The sequence below is a fragment of the Bombina bombina genome, unplaced genomic scaffold (assembly GCF_027579735.1).
Source record: "Bombina bombina isolate aBomBom1 unplaced genomic scaffold, aBomBom1.pri scaffold_496, whole genome shotgun sequence".
Lineage (NCBI taxonomy): Eukaryota > Metazoa > Chordata > Amphibia > Anura > Bombinatoridae > Bombina > Bombina bombina.
The window spans coordinates 356,409-383,358 of NW_026511695.1; the positions used below are offsets into that span (position 1 = coordinate 356,409).

The following is a 26,950-nucleotide window of genomic DNA, read 5'->3' on the forward strand; positions in this document are numbered from 1 at the left end:
CTCACCGGAACTCCATGTGCGTGAGCACAGTGTTATCTATATGACACACATGAACTAACACCCTCTAGTGGTGAAAAACTGTCAAAATCCCCTGAGAGAAGAGGCGGCCTTCAAGGGCTTAGAAATTAGCATATGAACCTCCTAGATTTAGCTTTCAACTAAGAATACCAAAAGAACAAAGCAAAATTTGTGATAAAAGTAAATGGGAAAATTGTTTAAAATTACATTCTCTATCTGAATCATGAAAGTTTATTTTGGACTAGGCTGTCCCTTTAACTGTTCAAATCAACGGCTTGTTCCCTTTGCAGCTTGCACTGCAGACTGAATAGGCCAAGAAAAAGAGTACTGCAGTCCGCCATCTTCCTTGTCTGTTGCATACCTCATGAATGGAGCAACAAAGCACGAGGCAAGTAAAATGGCGGCGGTAACGTTGCATACTGTGAAACTCGATGTGACTCTTTCTGGTCCCCCCTAGAGGTGTGATCTGTGCTGGGCTGACGTGACATATATTAAAGGGATAGTCTAGTCAAAATTAAACTTTCATGATTCAGATAGAGCATGCAATTTTAAGCAACTTTCTAATTTACTCCTATTAATTTTTTCCTTGTTCTCTTGGAAATTTTATTTGAAAAAGCAAGAATGTAAGCTTAGGAGCCGGCCCATTTTTGTTTCAGCACCTGGGTAGCGCTTGCTGATTGGTGTCTAAATGTAGCCACCAATCAGCAAGCGCTATCCAGGTGCTGAACCACAAATGGGCTGGCCTTTAAACTACATTCTTGCTTTTTCAAATAAAGATACCAAGAGAATGAAGAAAAATTGATAATAGGAGTAAATTAGAAAGTTGCTTAAAATTGCATGCTCTATCTGAATCATAAAAGATTAAAGGGACAGTCTACACAAAAATTGTTATGGTTTAAAAAGATAGATAACGCCTTTACTACCCATTCCCCAGCTTTGCACAACCAACATTGTTAGATTAATATACTTTATAACATTTAAACCTCTAAATGTCTGCCGGTTTAAAGGCTCTATTAACAGCCTCTTAATCACATAGCAATGTGTTCACGCCCGGGAAGTTATTTAAGAGTTAGCACAACACAGTACTAAATGCAACTCAATAGATAATAGTCTGTCATGTGCCAGGGGGCTGTCAGAAGAGGCTTAGATACAAGGTAATCACAGAGGTAAAAATTAAATTAATATAACTGTTGGTCGTGCAAAACTGGGGAATGGGTAATAGAGGGATTATCTATCTATTAAAGCAATACAAATTCTATTGTAGACTGTCCCTTTAATTTTGACTAGACTATTTTAAGGAAGCCGTTTCAGACTGTTTTAGTTTAAAAAATTGCAATCTCATGCATTTTAGATATTGCATAGCCTCATAATGCGATTTAATCGCACAGCCCGAGTGGCCACTAACACCTGGTGTGTTTGTGTTGTTCAGACTCTGCTGGACGATGTTGGGCCATAATCATTGTGAACTCTGCATTATGCTAATGGTATTGAGCCTGGCAGTTTGCTCTCTCCTTTATTAAATTGTACAGATAGAGCTGAATCACAAAAATAATATCCTTTTGTTCATTTTTACAATCTCAATATTCGTGGCATTTCACTGGTAATGAAACAGCAGGGTGTGAAGTCAGAACTGAATCATAGTGCACAAGGAGCATTTAATGATAGTCCACTGACTCCCACTTCAGTATCACTTTCTATACCTCAGTTTTTAGATTCTGTTGCAAGCAAGTTTCTATCTCCGGCCCTGCTGCCCATAGTTACTGTTGCTATGCTCTGCAAGTTGGTTTAACAGTTCTGTGAGGAAACGTGAACCCAAAGATTCATTACCAGGTTACTGTTCTGGTGTCGTTACTGCTTAGTTAACTCCTTAAGTGCCTGAAATATGTGATATACTGAGGATCTCTGCAAATAATCAATTTCTTTTATATTTATTCTATTTTACAATCTTGCCTCTACCATAAAGTATTAAAGGGATGCTGACAAATAAAAATACAATACTTATAATACTTATTTTTTTATTTCCTGCAAGAATGTTTTTTTAATATATAAGCATAAAAGGTATTGTGTGTGTGTATATATATTTGTCAAAGGACCTGTTTTATGCCCATTTAAAGGAACTTTAAAATCTGAACAAAAATGTCATACATGTGTAAGAGTGGCAGTTAAGTGCTCTTAAAGCCTTGTAAATTGGGCTTAATAAATACAATTATTTTAAAACTCTGAGTGCTATGAGTTTAGTGTCATGTTAAGTACTGAAACCACTTTCTATTTTGTAGCCAGATCAGGCCATTTACATTGTTTTGAAAACTTAAGTAATATGGGACAATCAGGATTTCATAATATGTTTCAATAATGTGTGTTGCAAAGTTTTGTTTTTTTGGGGGGGGTTCTAGGTGTAATTTGTAACATTTAATATTACAGTCTCAAAGTGTTTCATGTCCCTTTAAAAATTATATGTCTAATGTGTTTATTTCTCTTTTTATTTCTATTTTATAGACAAAATAATGAAAAAAGTGCACCAGGACTCTTGATAAGACACTGTTTGGGGTTAAAACAACAGCCAGTCTCATGTTTTCTCCTGACCAAGAGAACCACCCCGCTAAAGCACCTGTGAAGTACGGGGAACTCATTGTATTAGGGTGAGTACGCATTAAAAATCTAATTTATAATATTAAATCTGTAATGACCCATGGAATTACTTAAATTAATTGACTGCTTTGAATATACAGCATGATATGCAGGGGTTAACTTACCCTGCAACAGTCACTAATTTGACATTAAAAGGGTTAATCAACCATTTCCACCTTAACCAATTTGTCACAGTCTAGCCACTCCATGCAAGCCTGTGACTTAATTCTGTGGGTGCAAGGGTTAGCAAACACTAGTCTGTACTAGACACAGAAAGATGCCCAAACTCCCCTTTAATGCCACCCACACTAAACTATCTCTATGCTGCCACCAACTTAAGGTTATTGTATGGGAAAAACGGTAGAAAGGAGTCTGACTCCACACTCGATGCGCCTAATAACACAAAAATAGTGATTCACAATTCTTAATCCAATACATGCAAAATTTTATCAAAAGCCAGTTTGTTGTGCTGAATTTTGAGGATTATAGGGCGGCTTCCATATCACTTTCCACCCAAAGATGAGATGACAGATCTAATGCAGAAAATCAAAAACGAAGAAAAGAGGGCGCCCAATGGTGAAACATAGATATTGACGGCAGATAAGAGCCATAGGCCCAGCAAGTCTGCCCGACCTTGCCTAACAGTATAAACTTATCTAGTTTGTAGGATAGCCTTATGCTTGTCCCATGCATTTTTAAAGTCCCCCACAGTGTTTGTTGCTACTACCTCTTGAGGAAGTTTATTCCATAAATCAATCACTCTTTCTGTAAAGAAGTGCTTCCTCAAATTACTCCTGAATCTACTACCCTTTAGCTTGAGCTCATGACCCCTTGTTCTTGAATTTTCCATTTTATGTAAAATACCCACAGCCTCAGTTTTACTAAACCCTTTAATGTACTTGAAAGTTGCTATCATATCACCTCTTTCCCTTCTCTCCTCTAAGCTATACATATTTAGGTCATTGAGCCTATCCTGGTAAGTTTTATTTTTTAGACCATGTACCATTTTGGTAGCCCTCCTTTGCACAGATTCAAGTTTGTTAATATCCTTCTGAAGATATGGCCTCCAGAACTGCACACAATACTCAAGATGAGGCCTAACTAATGATCTATAAAGTGGCATAAGAACCTTACTATTTCTGCTGCAAATACCTCTACCAATACATCCAAGCATTCTGCTAGCCTTACTCGCTGCATTACTACATTGTTTACTAAGTTTTTAATCATCTGAAATGATAATTCCCAAGTCCTGTTCCTCGTCTGTAACAGTCAGTAAAGTGTCATTGAGTCTGTAATTAACATTTGGATTTTTCTTCCCTAAATGCATTATTTTACACTTTGCTGTGTTAAACTTTAGATCCCAGTCGTTTGCAAAGAGACATACTTTCCCCTGTAGCCCTTTGCTGATATCGCAGATAAATATGTTAAACAAAACAGGCCCCAGAACTGACCCCTGAGGAACACCACTAGTAACAGCCCCCTCTGCTGAATGAACTCCATTTACTAAGACACTTTGTTTTCTGTCCTTAAGCCAGCATTCCACCCAGTTCACAATTTTTGAATCTAGACCAAGGAGATATATAGTTTGTGAATAATTTTATTGTGTGGGACGGTGTCAAATGCTTTGCTGAAATCTAGATATGCTACATCAACTGCTCCTCCCTTGTCTAATACTTTTGTTACATAATCAAAGAAGTCAATTAGATTAGTCTGACATGATCTCCCTGAAGTAAAACCATGCTGATTTTGGTCCTCTAAATTGTTTGTCTTTATGTAAGTCATAATTCTTTCTTTTAAGAGGCTTTCCATTAATTTCCCTACTACTGAAGTTAAACTAACTGGCCTGTAGTTGCCAGTTTCTTCTCTACTGCCCTTTTTATGAAGAGGTATTACATTTGCTATTCTCCAATCATCTGGGACAGCTCCTGTTAATAGTGACTGATTAAACAGATCAGTTAATGGGACAGTTAGCACTGATCGAAGTTCTTTTAAAACCCTTGGATGAATATTATCAGGACCCACTGCCTTTGTAACATTTTTTTTTGATAATGCTAACAAAACCTCATCCTCTGTAAAAAAGATTACTGTTAAGCTTGTTTCTATTTTTCGTAGCATCCCTTAATGTAGACATTGTATCTTCACAATCTTTAGTGAAAACAGAACAGAAGTAATCATTGAGACAGTCGGCAATCTGCTTATCTCCTTCTATTATTCTACCATCAACTGATTTCAATTTTACTATTCCTACCTTATTTTTTCTTCTTTCACTGATATATCTAAAGAATGTTTTGTCCCCATGTTTTACTGACTATGCTATCTTCTCTTCTGCATGAGCTTTAACCTTCCTAATTAACTGCTTAGTGTTTTTTTGTTGGAGTCTCCATATTTTCATATCATCATCTGCTTGTGTGTGTCTGTAATTTTTATAAGCTATCTTTTTTTGTCTTTACAGCATGTGCTACTTCTTTGGAAAACCAAATTGGTTTCCGCTTTCTTTTACTTTTACAGACATGTCTAATACAGTGTGCGGTTGCATCTAAAATGGCACCTTTCACAAATTCCCACTGTTCTTGAACCCCTGTAATAAGAGTTTTCCCCTTTAAATAGTTTTTTAGGTATTCTCCCATTAATGAAAAATCTGCCGTCCTAAAGTCTAAAACTTTTGTTTTAGTCTGGGTGGACAGTTCCTGAACATGAATACTAAACCAAACAGAGTGATGATCACTGGATCCTAAGTTCTCACCTACAGACACATCTGAAACTGTATCACTGTTTGTAAGTATTAGATCTACAGGGAGTGCAGAATTATTAGGCAAGTTGTATTTTTGAGGATTAATTTTATTATTGAACAACCATGTTCTCAATGAACCCAAAAAACTCATTAATATCAAAGCTGAATAGTTTTGGAAGTAGTTTTTAGTTTGTTTTTAGTTATAGCTATTTTAGGGGGATATCTGTGTGTGCAGGTGACTATTACTGTGCATAATTATTAGGCAACTTAACAAAAAAGAAATATATACCCATTTCAATTATTTATTTTTACCAGTGAAACCAATATAACATCTCAACATTCACAAATATACATTTCTGACATTCAAAAACAAAACAAAAACAAATCAGTGACCAATATAGCCACCTTTCTTTGCAAGGACACTCAAAAGCCTGCCATCCATGATTTCTGTCAGTGTTTTGATCTGTTCACCATCAACATTGCGTGCAGCAGCAACCACAGCCTCCCAGACACTGTTCAGAGAGGTGTACTGTTTTTCCCTCCTTGTAAATCTCACATTTGATGATGGACCACAGGTTCTCAATGGGGTTCAGATCAGGTGAACAAGGAGGCCATGTCATTAGATTTTCTTCTTTTATACACTTTCTTGCCAGCCACGCTGTGGAGTACTTGGACGCGTGTGATGGAGCATTGTCCTGCATGAAAATCATGTTTTTCTTGAAGGATGCAGACTTCTTCCTGTACCACTGCTTGAAGAAGGTGTCTTCCAGAAACTGGCAGTAGGACTGGGAGTTGAGCTTGACTCCATCCTCAACCCGAAAAGGCCCCACAAGCTCATCTTTGATGATACCAGCCCAAACCAGTACTCCACCTCCACCTTGCTGGCGTCTGAGTCGGACTGGAGCTCTCTGCCCTTTACCAATCCAGCCACGGGCCCATCCATCTGGCCCATCAAGACTCACTCTCATTTCATCAGTCCATAAAACCTTAGAAAAATCAGTCTTGAGATATTTCTTGGCCCAGTCTTGACGTTTCAGCTTGTGTGTCTTGTTCAGTGGTGGTCGTCTTTCAGCCTTTCTTACCTTGGCCATGTCTCTGAGTATTGCACACCTTGTGCTTTTGGGCACTCCAGTGATGTTGCAGCTCTGAAATATGGCCAAACTGGTGGCAAGTGGCATCTTGGCAGCTGCACGCTTGACTTTTCTCAGTTCATGGGCAGTTATTTTGCGCCTTGGTTTTTCCACACTCTTCTTGTGACCCTGTTGACTATTTTGAATTAAACGCTTGATTGTTCAATGATCACGCTTCAGAAGCTTTGCAATTTTAAGAGTGCTGCATCCCTCTGCAAGATATCTCACTATTTTTGACTTTTCTGAGCCTGTCAAGTCCTTCTTTTGACCCATTTTGCCAAAGGAAAGGAAGTTGCCTAATAATTATACACACCTGATATAGGGTGTTGATGTCATTAGACCACACCCCTTCTCATTACAGAGATGCACATCACCTAATATGCTTAATTGGTAGTAGGCTTTCGAGCCTATACAGCTTGGAGTAAGACAACATGCATAAAGAGGATGATGTGGTCATAATACTCATTTGCCTAATAATTCTGCACTCCCTGTAATATAGCTTCCTTACGAGTTGGTTCCTTGACTAATTGCTCAAGTGATTCCCCTAGCAGAGATTCAAGAATATACCTGCTTCTAGCCTATCTAGCAGAAGGAATCTTCCAGTCTATATCTGGCAAATTAAAGTCCCCCAGTACTATAACCTTACCCTTCATGGTCATTTTGGTTATTTCATCTAATAACAGATTGTCCAGTTTTTCATCCTGCAATGGAGGCCTATATACAACCCCTATTCTAAAAACATTTTTATCTCCAATTTCCAAAGTCACCCAAATACTTTACACCTCATCATTTGTTCCTACAATTTCAGTAACCTTTATATTTTCATTTACATACAAAGCAACTCCTCCACCTTTCTTTCCTACTCTGTTCTTTTTAAATAACCTGTATCCAGGTATGACTATGTCCCAGTCATGCAAATCATTGTACCATGTTTCTGTTATAGCTACTAAATCCAAGTTGTCCCTAGTCATTATTGAAATGAGTTCAGGTAATTTATTTCCTAAGCTGCAAGCATTTGTGCTCATGGCACGAAGAATTTTTCTACTAGAATTTCTAGAATGGTTACTTGGACTAACAGTTTTGGCATGCTGTGGGGGGCAGGTGGATATATTAATGCTACCCCCCTTTATTAGTTTAAATGATTTCTAATAAAGTATTTGAACTCCTCTCCCAGATACTCTAGCATCCAAATGCAAGCCATCTCTCCTAAATAACCTAGTATCTTTCCAAACAGAGCTATAATGGCCAATAAAACCAAATCCTCGTTCCCTGCACCACTTATCTAACCAATAATTAAATGTTGTTATCCGCTCCATCTTTCCTGCTTCCTGGCCATACACAGGTAAAATAGCAGAAAATGATAGAGTTGATGCCACAGTCTCTAAATGATTACCTAGGTCACAAAACTCTTTCTGAACAGCAGCAACATGATTACTAGCCAGATCATTTGTTCCTAAATGAACAATCACATCTAACTCACTTCCCTTTCCTGCTGCCTTAACAATTCTCAAAATATGATTCTTATCCCTGTGAGCAGTAGCTCCTGGAAGACATCTAACCTCCCTTGTTTCTCCTTTACTTTCACCTAAATACACATTCCTCAATGGGGGAGGGTTGTGGGCATGATGGGGTTAATAGTACTCTGGTTCCCTTACCTTTAACTCTACAAAGGACTTAAAGGGACCCCAAATTAACCCCCAAATCCTGCTCACAACACCCCAGTTTAACAAAATCCTGCCACAACCAAGAACTCTGAATAAAGTGATGTCTTGGAAACCCCAATAGCGCACACAAAATTAACAATTAGGTAACGTGCCTTTATCCTTGTCTCTTCAGAGTGTGAATTCAGATATTAGAGCCCAAAAACAGAATTAGATTTTCTATATGTTTAATAACAAAAATACCAATACAAGGCTATGCAGTGCCAAATTATAAGAACTTTCAAAATAAAATGTATGCAAAGATCAATTTCTTTAAAATAAACTGGGACATAACATTACACAATATCTAAACGTATTACCAAGTTCCTTAAGATATATGGAGAACTTGCAGTCAGTGATGTTACTCCTTCTGGTCCCAGACTGGTGGTTCTGACTAAAAGGGTCTGTTAAATACAATTAAAACTCAGCTTTCTCTTGTTAAGTGTGTTCAGTCCACGGGTCATCCATTACTTATGGGATATATTCTCCTTCCCAACAGGAAGTTGCAAGAGGATCACCCAAGCAGAGCTGCTATATAGCTCCACCCCTCACATGTCATACCCAGTCATTCTCTTGCAAGTCTCAACAAAGGAGGTTGTGAGAGGAGACAGGAGTAACATTCTTCAATCAAAAGTTTATTATTTTAAAATAGCACCGGAGTGTGCTGTTTGTTCTCTCAGGCAGTATTTAGAAGAAGAATCTGCCTGCGTTTTTTCTATGATCTTAGCAGACGTAACTAAGATCCACTGGCTGTTCTCGCACATTCTGAGGAGTGGGGTACTTTCAGAGAAGGGAATAGCATGCGGGGTCCCCCGCAAATGAGGTAAGTGCAGTAAAATATTTTCTAGGAATGGAATTGACTATGAAAACACTGCTGTTACCCATATGACGTAAGTACAGCCTTTAATGCAGTAGTAGCGACTGGTATCAGGCTGATAAATGTATGCGCAGTTGAGTTATTTTCTAGGGACTAGAATTTAACTTTAAATACTGTTAGTACTGAAATAAATGTATGAGCCTTAACTGCAGTAGAAGCGACTGGTAGCAGGCTTAGTGATAACTTTGCATAACACTGGAAAGTTGTTTTTTAAAACGTTTACTGGCATGTTATTCGTTTTGTGAGGTACTTTGGTGATAAATCTTTTTGGGCATGATTTTTTTCCACATGGCTAACGTATATTTCTGCACAGACACCGTTATATCAGGTCTCCCACTGTTGTGATATGAGTGGGAGGGACCTTTTTTTTAGCGCCTTGTTGCGCAGTTAAAATTCTAGCACAGTCTTCCTGCTTCTTCCTCTTTGATCCAGGACGTCTCCAGAGAGCTCAGGGGTCTTCAAAATTCATTTTTGAGGGAGGTAATCAGTCACAGCAGACCTGTGACAGTGTGTTTGACTGTGAGAAACGCGTTAAATCTTAAATTGATTATCCGTTTTGGGTATTGAGGGGTTAATCATCCTTTTGCTAATGGGTGCAATCCTCTGCTAATTTCATACATTTACTGTTTAAAATTGGTTGCTATAACCGTATTAGTTCATTGTTATTTCAACTGTGACAGTTTTTTTGTGTTTTTAAAAGCGCTGCAGCGTTTTTTATATTGCTTGTAAACTTATTGAAAGAAATTTCCAAGCTTGATAGCTTCATTGCTAGTCTGTTTAAACATGTCTGACACAGATGAATCTGCTTGCTCATTATGTTTAAAGGCCAATGTGGAGCCCAATAGAAATATGTGTACCAATTGTATTGATGTTACTTTAAATAAAAGTCGGTCTTTACTGGTAAAGAAATTATCACCAGACAACGAGGGGGAAGTTATGCCGTCTAACTCTCCTCACGTGTCAGTACCTTCGCCTCCCGCTCAGGAGGTGGGTGAGATTGTGGCGCCAAGCACATCAAGGCCCTTACAAATCACTTTACAATATATGGCTAATGTTATGAAAGAAGTATTATCTAATTTGCCTGAGTTAAGAGGCAAGCACGATAGCTCTGGGTTAAGGACAGAGCACGCTGATGATATAAGGGCCATGTCTGACACTGCGTCACAATTTGCAGAACATGAGGACGGAGAGCTTCATTCTGTGGGTGACGGATCTGATCCAGGGAGACCGGATTCAGAAATATCAAATTTTAAATTTAAGCTTGAGAACCTCCGTGTATTACTAGGGGAGGTATTAGCGGCTCTGAATGATTGCGACACGGTTGCAATCCCAGAAAAATTATGTAGGCTGGATAAATACTATGCGGTACCGGTGTGTACTGACGTTTTTCCTATACCTAAAAGGCTTACAGAGATTATTAACAAGGAGTGGGATAAACCCAGTGTGCCTTTTTCCCCTCCTCCGATATTTAGAAAAATGTTTCCAATAGACGCCACCACATGAGACTTATGGCAGACGGTCCCTAAGGTGGAGGGAGCAGTTTCTACTTTAGCCAAGCGTACCACTATTCCGGTGGAGGATAGTTGTGCTTTCTCAGATCCAATGGATAAAAAAATTAGAAGGTTACCTTAAGAAAATGTTTGTTCAACAAGGTTTTATATTACAGCCCCTTGCATGCATTGCGCCCGTCACTGCTGCAGCGGCTTTCTGGTTTGAGTCTCTGGAAGAGGCTAATCGCACAGCACCATTGGATGAGATTTTGAACAAGCTTAAAGCCCTTAAGCTAGATAATGCATTTGTTTCGGATGCCGTTGTGCATTTAACCAAACTAACGGCTGAGAACTCCGGATTCGCCATTCAGGCGCGCAGAGTGCTATGGCTTAAATCCTGGTCAGCAGATGTAACTTCTAAATCTAAATTGCTTAATATTCCTTTCAAAGGGCAAACCTTATTCGGGCCCGGCTTGAAGGAGATTATTGCTGACATTACTGGAGGTAAGGGTCACACCCTTCCTCAGGACAGGGCCAAATCAAAGGTCAAACAGTCTAGTTTTCGTGCCTTTCGTAATTTCAAGGCAGGAGCAGCATCAACTTCCTCCGCTCCAAAACAGGAAGGAACTGCTACTCGTTACAGACAGGGTTGGAAAAGCAACCAGTCCTGGAACAAGGGCAAGCAGGCCAGAAAGCCTACTTCTGCCCCTAAGACAGCATGAAGAGAGGGCCCCCTATCCGGAAACGGATCTGGTGGGGGGCAGACTTTCTCTCTTCGCCCAGGCTTGGGCAAGAGATGTCCAGGATCCCTGGGCGTTGGAGATTATATCTCAGGGATACCTTCTGGACTTCAAAGCTTCTCCTCCACAAGGGAGATTTTATCTTTCAAGGTTATCAGCAAACCAAATAAAGAAAGAGGCTTTTCTTCACTGTGTACAAGACCTCCTAGTAATGGGGGTGATCCACCCAGTTCCGTGGACGGAACAAGGGCATGGATTTTACTCAAATCTGTTTGTGGTTCCCAAGAAAGAGGGAACCTTCAGACCAATCTTGGACCTAAAGATCTTAAACAAATTCCTAAGAGTTCCATCATTCAAAATGGAGACTATTCGAACTATCCTACCCATGATCCAAGAGGGTCAGTAAATGACCACAGTGGACTTAAAGGATGCCTACCTTCACATACCGATTCACAAAGATCATTATCGGTACCTAAGGTTTGCCTTTCTAGACAGGCATTACCAGTTTGTAGCTCTTCCGTTCGGGTTAGCTACGGCCCCGAGAATTTTTACAAAGGTTCTGGGCTCGCTTCTGGCGGTACTAAGACCGCGAGGCATAGCGGTGGCTCCGATACAAGCGTCAAGTTTTCAAAATGCAAAGTCTCATACAGAGATAGTTCTAGCATTTCTGAGGTCGCATGGGTGGAAAGTGAACATGGAAAAGAGTTCTCTGTTACCACTCACAAGGGTTCCCTTTCTAGGGACTCTTATAGATTCTGTAGAGATGAAGATTTACCTGACGGAGTCCAGGTTATCAAAAATCCTAAATGCTTGCCGTGTCCATTCCATTCCAAGCCCATCAGTAGCTCAGTGCATGGAAGTAATCGGCTTAATGGTCGCGGCAATGGACATAGTGCCATTTGCGCGCCTGCATCTCAGACCGCTGCAATTATGCATGCTGAGTCAGTGGAATGGGGATTACTCAGATCTGTCCCCTTTACTAAATCTGGACCAGGAGACCAGAGATTCTCTTATCTGGTGGTTGTCTCGGATTCATCTGTCCAAGGGAATGACTTTTCGCAGACCAGATTGGACGATTGTAACAACAGATGCCAGCCTTCTAGGCTGGGGCGCAGTCTGGAATTCCCTGAAGGCTCAGGGATCATGGACTCAGGAGGAGAAACTCCTTCCAATAAACATTCTGGAATTAAGAGCGATATTCAATGCTCTTCTAGCTTGGCCTCAGCAACACTGAGGTTCATCAGATTTCAGTCGGACAACATCACGACTGTGGCTTACATCAATCATCAAGGGGGAACCAGGAGTTCCCTAGCGATGTTAGAAGTCTCAAAGATAATTTGCTGGGCAGAGTCTCACTCTTGCCATCTGTCAGCGATCTACATCCCAGGCGTGGAGAACTGGGAGGCGGACTTTCTAAGCCGCCAGACCTTTCACCCGGGGGAGTGGGAACTTCACCCGGAGGTTTTTGCTCAACTGATTCTTCGTTGGGGCAAACCGGAACTGGATCTCATGGCTTCTCGCCAGAACGCCAAGCTTCCTCGTTACGGATCCAGGTCCAGGGACCCGGGAGCGGTGCTGGTAGATGCACTAGCAGCCCCTTGGGTTTTCAACATGGCTTATGTGTTCCCACCGTTTCCGTTGCTGCCTCGTCTGATTGCCAGGATCAAACAGGAGAGAGCATCGGTGATTCTGATAGCGCCTGCGTGGCCACGCAGGACCTGGTATGCAGACCTAGTGGACATGTCGTCCTGTCCACCATGGTCTCTGCCTCTGAGGCAGGACCTTCTACTTCAGGGTCCTTTCAAACATCCAAGCCTATTTTCTCTGAGACTGACTGCATGGAGATTGAACGCTTGATTCTATCAAAGCGTGGTTTCTCGGAGTCGGTTATTGATACATTGATAGAGGCTCGGAAACCGGTTACCAGAAAAGTTTACCATAAGATATGGCGTAAATATTTACATTGGTGTGAATCCAAGAGTTACTCATGGGGTAAGGTTAGGATTCCTAGGATATTGTCTTTTCTACAAGAGGGTTTAGAAAAGGGTTTAAGGGACAGATTTCTGCTCTGTCTATTCTTTTTCACAAACGTCTGGCAGAGAACCCAGACGTCCAGGCTTTTTGTCAGGCTTTGGCTAGGATTAAGCCTGTGTTTAAAGCTGTTGCTCCCCCGTGGAGCTTAAACTTGGTTCTTAAAGTTCTTCAACGTGTTCCGTTTGAACCCCTTCATTCCATTGATATTAAGCTTTTATCTTGGAAAGTTCTGTTTTTGATGGCTATTTCTTCGGCTCGGAGAGTCTCTGAGTTATCTGCCTTACATTGTGACTCTCCTTATCTGATTTTTCATTCAGACAAGGTAGTTTTGCGTACTAAACCTGGGTTCTTACCTAAGGTTGTTTCTAATAGAAATATCAATCAGGAGATTGTTGTTCCATCATTATGTCCTAACCCTTCTTCAAAGAAGGAATGTCTTTTGCATAATCTGGACGTAGTCCGTGCCCTGAAGTTCTACTTACAGGCAACTAAGGATTTTCGACAAACTTCTTCTCTGTTTGTCGTTTATTCTGGACAGAGGAGAGGTCAAAAGGCTTCGGCCACCTCTCTCTCTTTTTGGCTTCGTAGCATAATACGTTTAGCCTATGAGACTGCTGGACAGCAGCCCCCTGAAAGAATTACAGCTCATTCCACTAGAGCTGTGGCTTCCACCGGGGCCTTTAAGAATGAGGCCTCTGTTGAACAGATTTGCAAGGCTGCAACTTGGTCTTCACTTCATACCTTTTCAAAATTTTACAAATTTGACACTTTTGCTTCTTCGGAGGCTGTTTTTGGGAGAAAGGTTCTACAGGCAGTGGTTCCTTCTGTTTAAAGTTCCTGCCTTGTCCCTCCCATCATCCGTGTACTTTAGCTTTGGTATTGGTATCCCATAAGTAATGGATGACCCGTGGACTGAACACACTTGACAAGAGAAAACATAATTTATGCTTACCTGATAAATTTATTTCTCTTGTAGTGTGTTCAGTCCACGGCCCGCCCTGTCTTTTTTTGAGGCAGTTCTAAATTTTAATTAAAACTCCAGGCACCACTGCACCCTATAGTTTCTCCTTTCTCATCTTGTTTCGGTCGAATGACTGGATATGACATGTGAGGGGTGGAGCTATATAGCTCTGCTTGGGTGTTCCTCTTGCAACTTCCTCTTGGGAAGGAGAATATATCCCATAAGTAATGGATGACCCGTGGACTGAACACACTACAAGAGAAATAAATTTATCAGGTAAGCATAAATTATGTTTTCTTCTTTGTCTTGTCAAGGCCCCCGCCTTTGTTATAATTTACAACATCTAACCATACATAGCAAGCCTTAACTCACAGCATCAGGAAATACCAGCCACCAAAGGGAGGGGGCCTTAGATTACAGCATTCATTTACAAAGATGTAACACAACAAAAGAGCTGTTTGCATTAAACCTGGCAATGCTGAGACCACAATACTGCCTCTGCTGGGTAGCCAATCCAGGTATTAACTACTCATAAGTGTATCATGACAACGTTCGCAAAAAAATGTATCAGGTTGTGGAAGTCCCAATCGAGTACAGCTCACCAGACTCAGGGAATAATGTCAAGGTTATTTCTACCTTAATCAAAGGATCACAGCAGTATGATAAAAGTTGCTTTAATAAAAGCTAAAATCAAGATAAAAACACAACGCGTTTCTCGGTTTCAAAACTGTTTCATCAGTTGTATACTTACCATTGCCGTGATTGAGTTTAAATATCGGATGGGTTGGTGTGCCTGTGTGATTCGTGCACATACGTAAACTGCTGATCGACGTCATCATGACATTTGATACGACAGTACTTCCAATAGGTGTTCATTTTGTAAACACTATTGACGTTTACTGAAAACCAATCAGATGATGTGTATACTAATTAGCCATTTGTAAAACTTGAGATCTAAAGTATCCAATTTGGTTATGTATTAAAATGCTTCGCATTGCATCCCTCACATCGGCATACCAATTGCACAGTAAAATACAAGTTAATATTATCCTTCATATGGATACCAATCTAAAAATTGTATAATTATATTCTTAATAAAAATGGCACATTTACAAGTATAAAGAAAAAAATTATATATACTTATATGAGAAAATGGATAAATGATGTAAATATGATTACATATTAATATCTAATACTAAATCGGTATCAAAAGATCCTATGTGCAGGTGTATTATATGTGGGTGCTAATTAATCTACTCTTAAACATATAAAGTGAAATATAGTTAGATAATATGCATGGCAAATAAATGGAGTTGGACTAATCTCATATTTAATATAGAGGATTATAGAGTTATAATAAAACATTGCGTTATCACGACAATCATTTGTGTGTAGGTTCTATGTCTGTCCTTTTGAATTATCGTGTCATGTTAAATGTTCACTGTGACTATATAAACTGTACATATATTATCTTGTGCCAGGTATTTGAGGTATAAGCCTAACTAAATCTATATTTGAAAATGAATGTCCCTATAGGAGATTAACTATTAAAAGCTGTCATATCTATATTTTAATTTAACCCAAAAGGAGATAAAGTTTCTAGATCCAATAGGTCTCTTTCTCAACCTATTTTTGGAAAACTGTGTTTGAGCATGGGATTTTTTACATTTTTGAGATGTTCTCCCTATCTTTTTCTTATCTGTCTTGATGTTCTGCCTACGTACTGTATGTCACAAATACACTCAAGGATATAGATAACTAAAGATGATCCACATGTGATGTGTGAAGATATTTTAAAACATCTTTAGTCACATTTGACTTAAAGGTATCTATAACTCCTGTAGTGTATCTACATACCACACAAATTTGTTATTGGCACTGTCAGAACCTTTCATAGATCTATTGAATGATTTTTTTTTTCACTACAATTTTACTCTGTGCCAATTATTATTTATTTTTAAAGACACGATGAGTCCACGGATTTCATCCTTACTTGTGGGATATTCACCTCCTGGTCAGCAGGAGGAGGCAAAGAGCACCACAGCAGAGCTGTTAAATAGCTCCTCCCTTCCCTCCCACTCCAGTCATTCTCTTTGCCTATGTTAGTGATAGGAAGAGGTAAAGTGAGGTGTTAGTATAGATTCTTCAATCAAGAGTTTATTATTTTTAAAGTAGTGCCAGAGTGTGCTACTTTGTTCTAGGGTGTAGCCGTAGTCCATATCATTCTCTTCAGTAGAGCTATTGGTGGCTTTAGAGCAATGGCAACTTGTGGGACATAATTCTCACTGCGCCTCCTATGTATTTCATGCTGCCCTATATCCTATAGTCTGAGGTGAAGATTACTCAGCACTTTATTTCTCCACAGGTCGATGTGAGGTAGAGGACCTCTCAAGCCGGTGAAGCTGCCTTGCTGCAGGCAGAAGTTCAAGGTAAGTGCTAAATTTAATATTTTCTGGGGACATAAAAAAAACTCAGAAGTAAAGTGAGCACTAAATTACTGGACAATCACATAATCAAGGGATAAGAAATAGGGCTCTTAATTGTGATGGGACACTTAAATTCTCCTAGATGGAGAGGACTATTGGCAGCTATTTTTATGCAGGCACTGGCAGGAGTTAATTTCAGTTTATGGCTTTGAGGGTGTTTCTCTTCGATTTTAATTTAGTAAGTAATATACCGACCGAGAGATGGTTCCGTTTTTGGCTACTAGGCTAAGGAGATCAAACTGAAAACGTTAATGTGGCGATATTCTAACACATCAATCATTTGGGACAATATTATATGGTCTCAGGAAATGGTGTATGGGTCACTCTTTTGGTCTGTAGAGCTACATGACATGCGGTAGCTTAATCGTCCCCAATGTGTCCCCATGAGGGGCGGAGCCATGTGGAGACTGTGTTGGATTACGCTCTTCGCCTCCATTACTATATCGGTGGCAGAGCATCTGACACAGCCTTAGTGTTTTTGCTTTTTCATTGCGGGTCCAGATAGCACGCTAAGAGAGTACAGTGTCAGACTGTTTTATGTATATTCGTTTCTCCATGTAAATTTCACAAAGGGAAATAAATGGTTTAATATGCATTACTCTGAGGTGCTAAATGAGTCTTATGACATTTACATTTTGGGCAGATGGGCACCTCAGCACAATATCTGAGGTTTCAGTAGCTGCTGCAATTTTGTTTGCTAATCCATTCTAATCCTGCACGTATAAAGAAAAAGTTACCGTTTGAAATTTAAAGAGACAGTAACGTTTTTTTCATCTCTTATTTTTATTAAAAGAATTTCAGTTATTTAGTTATTTAATTCATCCTTTGTGTCTTAGGATGGTGCAAAAGCTCAGAAAGAATAAGGTTACTTTTTAAAATTTAAGGAAACCGTAACATATTTTTTTGTGTCAAAATTTTTGGTAAAATATTTTTACTTTTTCTTGAACCTACTCCTTCTATGGCTTTTGCTGTTTGGGAGTCTGTTGACAATGGTCAACCTATGCCACAATTTTATCTTATAGTTCCACAAAATTTTATGACTCACATGCAGTGCCCTGCGCTTCCTCTCACAATCCATTTGGAGCTTTTTTATCTACATTTCATACATTATGTTTTTCCCACATGGTAGAAAACATTTCTAGAGGAATTATTTTCAGTCATTTAGGTGATTGGTTCCGTAGTTGCTATTCCGAATGGTTCTTCCCCGTTACCTGAGAGGAAAATACTTCAGGATTATCTGAGAGGAGATTTCTCAGTCTCAGATGAATAATATTTTATTTGATCCTGAGGTTGGTTTTCTAGCTTGCTCATCCCCATTTGATACTTTAGGAGGTTTTAGCTACCTTGGGGGTCTCCGACACTCCTGAGGTGCTCTATCCTAGTGCGTCCAGTGAGTTATAAGGAACGGAAGAGACCGTATTCCCTATATTTGGAAGGATGTTTCCCATATCCGACTCCGCCAAGGCAGGTCCTTTGGGAAAACATTAGAAAACTGTACACTGAGGTTTACTATGGCAACCAGCTGTGTACTTGGCTGTCCTCTCTAGTGTGACGGCATACTGGTTTTCTAAATCAGAATCTCCCTTGGATAAAATCCAGGATAGGATAAGAATTTTCTGATTGGCTAATTCCTTTATTTCAAATTCTTCCTTCCAATTTTCAAACTCGGAGCATAGGTTTCAGGGGTCTACGTTCCAGCTCACAGAGCCTTTAGTTAGACTTGGAGCATGCATCCGTAGAGTAAGGTTCTAAGTTTTTAGCAATTCCTTACAAGGAGAAGTCCTTGTTGGGACCTGGCTTGTCAAAAATAATCTCTTTTGGAAAAAAATTTTTTAGCCTGCTGTTGGATCAAATACAGCATGAAGGGCTTACCCCAGATCTTGTAGGGGGCAGACTTTCCTGCCTCACTCAGGCTTGGGTTCGAGTCTTTCGGGATCCCTGGGTAATAGAAATAGTTTTCCCAGGGATGCAAGTTAGAATTCAAGATTTTTTCCTCCCAGAGGCAGGTTTTCTGCTTCCAAATTGTTTGCAGACCAGGCAAAAAAAAAAAAAAGAGATGTTCTTACAGTGCGTAAGAGACCTTTCCAAACTGGGAGTGATTGTTCCGGTTCAGGAACAGGGTCTGGGATTTTTATTCAAATCTATTTGTAGTTCCCTAAGAAAGAGGGAACCTTCAGGCCAATTTTAGATCTCAAGAATCTGAACGAATTTCTCAGAGTACAGTCCTTCAAGATAGAAGCTATTCGTTCCATTTTCCCTTTGGTCCAGGAGGGTCTATTTATGACAATAGTGGATTTAAATTACGCGTTCCTGCATGTTCCCATTCACAGGGATCATCACAAGTTTCTAAGGTTTGCTTTTATAGACCATCACTTCCAATTCGTGGTTTTTCTCTTCGGTCTTGCCTCAGCTCCTAGAATTTTCTCAAAGGTTCTGGGATTGCTATTGGCAGTACTTTGGTTATGGGGCATTGCAGTGGCGCCCTATCTGGACGACTTTCTAGTCCAGACGCCATCCTTAAAACAAGCAAGATTCCACACGGAAATGTTGTTTTCCTTCCTGCGATCTTACGGTGGGTAGGTAAATTTGGATAAGAGTTCCTTAGTCCCAAATACAAGGGTGATTTCTTTGGGAACCATAATAGATACCCTGTCGATGGAGTTTTTTTCTGACAGAAGTCAGTTTATCAAAGATTTTCGAGACTTGTCTAGCTCTTCAATCCACTCCTTGGCCATCAGTAGCCCAATAAATGGAGGTGATCGGGCTGAGGGTAGCTGTCATCATCCCGTTTGCTCGGTTCCTTCTCTGACCTCTGTAGTTAAACATGCTCAGGAAATGGAACGGAGATTATGTGGATTTGTCTCATCGAATACATTTGGAGCAGGAGACAAGGGATTCTCTTCAATGGTGGTTTTCTCTGGATCATCTTTTCCAGGGAACCTGCTTTCGCAGACCATCTGGGGTGATTGTGTCAACAGACGCCAGCCTTCTAGGGTTCCCTAATAGCCTCAGGGAGTGTGGACTCAGAGTCTGTTCTTCCTATAAAATTCCTAGAGCTGAGACCGATCTTCAATGCTCTTTTGACCTGGCCTCACTTAGCCTTGGTCCGGTTTATCAGGTTCCAGTTGCAAGGCCCATTCTTGTCTATCGACGATCCACATCCCAGGTGTGGACAACTGGGAGGCGGATTTTCTGAACAGGCAGATCTTTCTTCCAGGGGAGTGGGAACTCCATCCGGAAGTGTTCTCCAGACTTATTCTTAGGTGGGGTCAGCTGGAATTAGACCTCTTGGCATCTCAACAGAGTGCCAAGCTCCCAGGATACGGGTAAAGGTCCAGGGACTCCCAGGTGGAACTGATAGATGCTGTGGCGGTTCCTTGAATTTTCAGTCTAGCATTCCAAACTTTTCTGTTTGCGCTTCTTACTCGTGTCATTGCTTGGATCAAGCAGAAAAGGGCATCAGTGATCCTCATTGCTCCTGCTTGACCTCGCGGGATTTGCTATACGGATCTGGTGGATTTGTCATTTCTGCCACTGTGGAGACTTCTGTTGAAGAAGGACTTTCTAATTCAGGGGTCTTTCTTTCACCCAAATCTAGTTTCTCTGAAGCTGACTTCTTGGAGAGTGAACGCTTACTTTTGTCTAAGCTTGGTTTTTCTGTCTTGGTTATAGAGACCGTGATTCAGGCTAGCAAGCCTGTAACTAGAAAGATTTATCATAAGATATGGCGTAAATATCTCTTTGGTGTGAATCCAAGGGCTACTCATGGAGTAGAGTTAGGATCCCTAGAATTTTGTCTCTTCTCCAAGAAGGTTTGAAGAAGGCTTATCGTCTAGTTCCCTAAAGGGTCAAATCTCGGCATTATCTATTTTGTTTCACAAACGTCTGGCGGATGTTCCTAATGTACTATCATTTTGTCAGGCCTTGGTAAGGTTCAGACCTGTGTTCAAACCGGTTACTCCTCCATGGAGTCTGAATTTAGTTTTTCAACTTCTTCTAGGGGCTCCGTTGGAGCCTATGCATTCCTTCGATATTAAGTTGTTATCTTGGAAAGTTTTACTTCTTATTGCTATTTCTTCAGCTCGAAGAGTGTCTGAGCTTTCGGCGTTGCAATTCAATTCGCCTTACCTTATTTTCCATTCGGATAAAGTAGTTTTACGTGCTAACCTAGGGTTCCTTCCTAAGGTTGTTTCAGACAGGAACATTAATCAGGAAATTGTTGTTCCTTCCTTGTGTCCTAATCCTTCTTCTCAGAAGGAACGTCTTCTGCACAATCTGGACGTTGTCCGTGCTTTAAAGTTTTATTTATAAGCGACTAAAGACTTTTGTCAGTCTTCTTCTCTGTTTGTCATTTTCTCTGGAAAACGTAAGGGTCAGAAAGCTACGTTTTTGGCTGAAGAGTATCATCCATTTTGCATATGAGACTGCTGGACAGCAGCCTCCTGAAAGAGTTATGGCTCATTCCACTAGGGCTGTTGCTTCCTCATGGGCATTCAAAAATGAAGCTTCTATAGAACAGATTTGCAAGGCTGCAACTTGGTCCTCTCTTCACACTTTTTCTAAATTTTACAAATTTGATACTTTTGCCTCGGCTGAGGCTGCTTTTGAGAGACAGGTTCTTCAAGCAGTGGTGCTTCCGTTTAGGTTCCCTATCTTGTCCCTCCCTTATCATCCGTGTACTCTAGCTTTGGTATTGTATCCCTCAAGTAAGGATGAAATCCATGGACTTATTGTGTCTTTAAAAAATAAAGAAAATGTATGCTTACCTGATAAATTTGTTTCTTTTTAGACACGATGAGTCCACGGCCCGCCGTGTTCTCTTGAGACAGGTTATTAATTTTTGTAAACTTCAGACACCTCTGCACCTTGGCTTTTCCTTTCTCTTCCTAACTTCGGTTGAATGACTGGAGTGGAAGGGAAGGGAGGAGCTATTTAACAGCTCTGCTGTGGTGGTCTTTGCCTCCTCCTGCTGACCAGGAGGTGAATATCCCACAAGTAAGGATGAAATCCGTGGACTCATCGTGTCTAAAAAGAAACAAATTTATCAGGTAAGCATAAATTTTCTTTATATATATATATATATATATATATATATATATATATATATATATATATATATATATATATATATATATATATATATATTTAAATTTTGTCACGGCAATTGTAAATATACACCAGATGAAACGGTTGTGAAACTGAGAAACGCATTGTTTTATCTTGATTTAAGCTTTTATTAAAGCAACTATTATCGTACTGCCGTGATCCTTTGATTAAGGTAGAAATAACCTTGACATTATTCCCTGAGTCTGGTGAGCTGTACCCGATTGGGACTTCCACAACCTAACTAATACGTTTTGTTGGGATCGTAATATCTTTCTAGGGACTTGCCGATAGACCTGGCATTTTGAAAACATCTGCAACCTGAGAGTGAGTCAGCAGGACGACTCCTAACAAGTTCAGCCTGCACAAATAGCACATAAGTGCTTTTTGAAATTGTGAGTACGGTCCTTTCTCCATACCCGCACTTATACTTAAACCGTGACATACTTCACCATTGGATGCCCTATTTTCTTTGTTTTTGTTTTTTGTTTTTTGTTTACTGAGAGTAACGGATAAGAAAAATCCCAAAACACAATTTGGCAAAAATTGAGCTAAAAAAACAACAACACTGTTATTATTAGTCTCTTCGATAACATAGTTCAGATATTAGACAAAGGCAGAAATTTAATAAAGGAATGTTTATTATGAACACAAAAAAAGAATCACAGTGCAATTATAACCTAATACTGTACTATCTTAGATCTCTGTTCCAAGGGAGCTTGGCAAGAAAAATGGTAACTTATGCTTTTTCTGTTCTTTGCTCTCTTGGTATTTTTATTTGAAAAAGCAGGAATGTAAGCATAGGAGCCAGCCCATTTTTGGTTCAGCACCCTGGGTAGCGCTTGCTTGCTAGGTGGCTACAAGCACAAGCGCTACCCAGGTGCTAAACCAAAGATCTCGTAAGCTTTCATTCCTGCTTTTTCAAATAAAGATAGCAAGAGAACGAAGAAAAATTGATAATAGGAGTTAAGTAGAAAGTTGCTTAAAATTGCATGGTCTGTCTGAATCATGAAAGAAAAAAATCTGGGTTCAGTGTCCCTTTAAACCCTTAATGACCGAGGACCTGCCAGGCACGTCCTACTAAAACCGATCCTTCATTTCCAAGGACGTGCCTGGCATGTCCTCAGGGGTTTGAAGCGCTGGATGAACGCTTTCAGGGTATTGCAGTGATGACTCGATATTGAGGCATCCTGCAGTACCCTTTTTTTAGCCACTGATGCAGAGAGCGCCACTCTGTGGCCTCTCTGCATTGGCCAGTGATGGTGCCGATCGTTGGTGGGTGGGAGCCATAGCAGGGATGCGGGAGCGAGTTCCGGATCCTGTGCCGGAGTGTGCGAGGGGGGCGGGGGATGGTTCGGAGCGCGCATGCTACATTAAGTCCAAGGAGGGAGCGGGAGGGGGTAATAAATGTTTGGTAAAGGGATGGGGGAGGGTATTGAGCAGGGGCAACTACACTACAGAAAAAGTAGGATTAGCTAAAAAAAACACAGCCCAATTTTATTGCAAAGTGGGTACTGGCAGACAGCTGCCTGTACCCAAGGTTGCGCCAATTAGGTAGAGGGGGAGGGTTAGAGAGCTCTTTGGGGGGGTATCAGGGAGGTTAGGAGCTAAGGGGGACCCAACACTGCAGAATAATATATAAAAAATAAATATGTTTTAAAAAAAAAAAAAGGCCTTATTATTTTAGTACTGGCAGACTTTCTGCCAGTACTTAAGATGGCAGTGACAATTGTGAGGTGGGGCGGGAAGAGACCTGTTTGAGGGGAGTCAGGGGATGGAATGTGTCAGATGGGTGGCTGATCTCTACACAAAAGCTAAAAATAACCCTACAAGCTACCTAATTAACCCCTTAACTGCTGTGCATAAAAAAAAGTGTGGTGCGCAGCGGAATTTAGCGGCCTTCTAATTACCAAAAAGCAATGCCAAAGCCATATATGTCTGCTATTTCTGAACAAAGGGGATCAGGAATCCCAGAGAAGCATTTACAGCCATTTGTGCCATAATTGCCATTTTTTTTAAATAATTTTAGTGAGAAACCTAAAGTTTGTGAAAAAGTGAACGATTTTTTTTATTTGATCGCATTTGCGGTGAAATGGAGGCATGAAATATTTCAAAATTGGCCTAGATCAATACTTTGGGTTGTCTACTAAAAATACATATATATATATATATATATATATATATATATATATACACATGTTGAGGGTTATTCAGGGATTCCTGACAGATATCAGTGTTACAATGTAACTATCACTAATTTTGAAGAAAAAAAAATGCTTTGGAAATAGCAAAGTGCTACTTGTACTTATTGCCCTATAACTTGCTTAAAAAAGTAAAGAACGTGTAAACATTGGATATTTCTAATCTCAGGACAACATCTAAAACTATTAAGCATGGGTGTTTTTTGGTGGTTGTAGATGTGCAACAGATTTTTAGGAAAAAGTGGGGTTTTTTTTCAATTTTTCATCTTTTTTTTTTTTATATATATATTTATAGTAAATTATAAGATATGATGAAAATAATGGAAAGTCCATTTAATAATGAGAAAATGGTATATAATGTGTGGGTACAGTAAATGAGTAAGAGGAAAATTACACAAACACCGCAGAAATGTAAAAATAGCCCTGTTCCTTAAAGGGACACTGAACCCAAATTTTTTCTTTATTGATTCAGATAGAGCATGCAATTTTAAGCAACTTTCTTATTTACTCCTATTATCAAATTTTCTTCATTCTCTTGGTATCTTTATTTGAAATGCAAGAATGTAAGTTTAGATGCCGGACCATTTTTGGTGAACAACCTTGGTTGTTCTTGCTGATTGTTGGATAAATTCACCCACCAATAAACAAGTGCTGTCCAGGGTCTGAACCAACAATTGGCTGGCTCCTTAGCTTATATGCCTTCTTTTTCAAATAAAGATAGCAAGAGAACAAAGAAAAATTGATAATAGGAGTAAATTAGAAAGTTGTTTAAAATTGCATGCTCTATCTGAATTGGGAAAGAAAACATTTGGGGTCAGTGTCCCTTTAACGGTAAGAAAATTGAAAAATGGTCACTAAGTGGTTAAATACGTTTTTGACCAGGCCCCTTCCAGAACGGGCAAGGAAAGTAGCCACCGCTTTTTTTATGGCATGCCATAAACCAAATTGCAAGACCTGGCTGAAGTTATAGGATACCTTTTATAATTTTAGTTATGTAGATACAGTACACATACAATTTTAAGCAATTCCATTGGGACGTCGTGAGGATTATTTTGATACCAAACATGACATGTCTGTCAAATTTGTGATCAAGACATGTGAGAGTTTCAACTCTAATTGACCACTGTTCTCTGTCTTTATAGAGGACACTGTCACTCTGTGTTGATATATTTGCCTATGAAGATCACTGCAGCGAGAATTCTGATTTGCCCCCCCCTGTATCTTGTTCAACCAGATGTACATAATAAAAACCATTGTTCCCAAAAAAAATGCCTCTTTTTTTTTTTTTTTTGATAGTTCTGATATGAAGTTGTAAATAGCAGACATGGAAATACAGGACACAAAAAGAAAAGACAAAGAAAATTAACCCCTGACATTCTAAAATCATGACATCTTCATGACATACAGTATGTTTACTTTTTCCTTTTCTGTGTGCTTTATTTCTTGAAGTAAACTAGCTCAGGGTTCTTGAATAACAGTCGTCACTTAAAGACTTACAGACCAGATTTTCAGGATCACCTTGGATAAGAACAGTGTGACATTAAACATTGAATAAATGCTGAATATAATTATTTATTGAAATCAAATACGAGCTCCAGAATATGTATTATTTTGTAGCAATGTGCAAAAGTCTTAAGCCACCATTAGATTTGTTTTTTTAGCAATGGTATAATGAACATATATAATTATTTCTCATTCTCTTTATAAGAATACAACCAGAAAATACAGGATATTTGTATGCAGTATTAAAATACAGAAAAAACTGCTTCTATAGGCTAAAGTGGCAAGTATTTAGTGTGACCTCCCTTTTACACTTGAACAATAGCATGAACATGGCTCTTGTAAACCTAAATGGAATGGAACCCTTATTAATGTCATTGCTAATACCTGTATTTGTCTTACTATTTCATGTCAAAATGACTGCTGTGAAAAATGTTTATTACAACAGGTTTGTGCAAGACATGCTTGAGCATTACATACACATGTGGTATGAGTTTAATTCATTGGAAGCTTGCTAATAAGACCAAGGGAAATCAGCAAACAAACGGGATACTCAAGATGTGATATTCAAGCTGTTTTAAAGAAATTTGAAGATTCAGGAGAGGTAAAAGACAAAAAAAAAGACTGGAAGGCGAAGAAAACTTTCAAAATCTGATTAGAAGTTTCTTAGAGTTTCTTCTTTGAGAGGCCGGAAGAAGTCGAGGAAGGACTTGGCTCAGCATCTGGCAGCTTCATCGGTATGCCAAGTTGACCCTTCTGCAGGCCGATGAAGCTTCATCAGGAATCGCCTTTGTGGAAGGGTAGCAGCCAAGAAACCACTTTTTTGGAAGGGGAACAGGGTGAATAGGCTAAGATATGCTAAAGCTCACCAAGATTGTAATGAAGATCAGTGGAAGAGAGTATTATGGAGCGACAAATCCACGTTTGAAATTTTTGGGTCCAATCGTCAACAATATATGAGGAGGAGTGCTTGCGGCCTTCAGTGAAACATGGTAGAGGGTCTGTCCTGGTTTGGGGTCACATTTCTGCCAGTAGTGTTAGCGATATTATCCGAATTGATGGGATCATAAATGCTGAAAAGTACAGACGGGTTTTAATTTATCATGCCATTCCTCCTGGAAAGCGCCTGATTGGGAATGGTTTTATTTTTTAGCAAGATAACGATCCCAAGCAAATGAAAAGAATAAGGCTGCACCGCTGAGTGTATATACATGAGGAACAATCCTTTTATTCAGCGCTTCGGCAAACACTGAAACAGACAGACATGGATGCTGCAAACGGTCTGACGTGTTTCCCGTCCCCTAGTGGTGCTTAATCAGGGCCGGTGCTAGGATTTTTGGCCACACAGGCG

At 39.8% G+C, this 26,950-nt stretch overlaps 1 long non-coding RNA gene across 1 annotated transcript in view; it reads left to right on the plus strand.

Annotated features, from left to right (window-relative positions):
- Positions 1 to 25,495, plus strand: part of LOC128643911 (uncharacterized) — a 72,623-nt gene extending 47,128 nt beyond the window's left edge. Inside the window, exons 2-3 of the long non-coding RNA XR_008399891.1 lie at positions 2,515 to 2,657; positions 25,396 to 25,495. This is a non-coding gene — a long non-coding RNA (uncharacterized LOC128643911). The remainder of the gene's footprint in view (positions 1 to 2,514; positions 2,658 to 25,395) is intronic.
- The last annotated feature ends 1,455 nt before the right edge of the window (positions 25,496 to 26,950 follow it).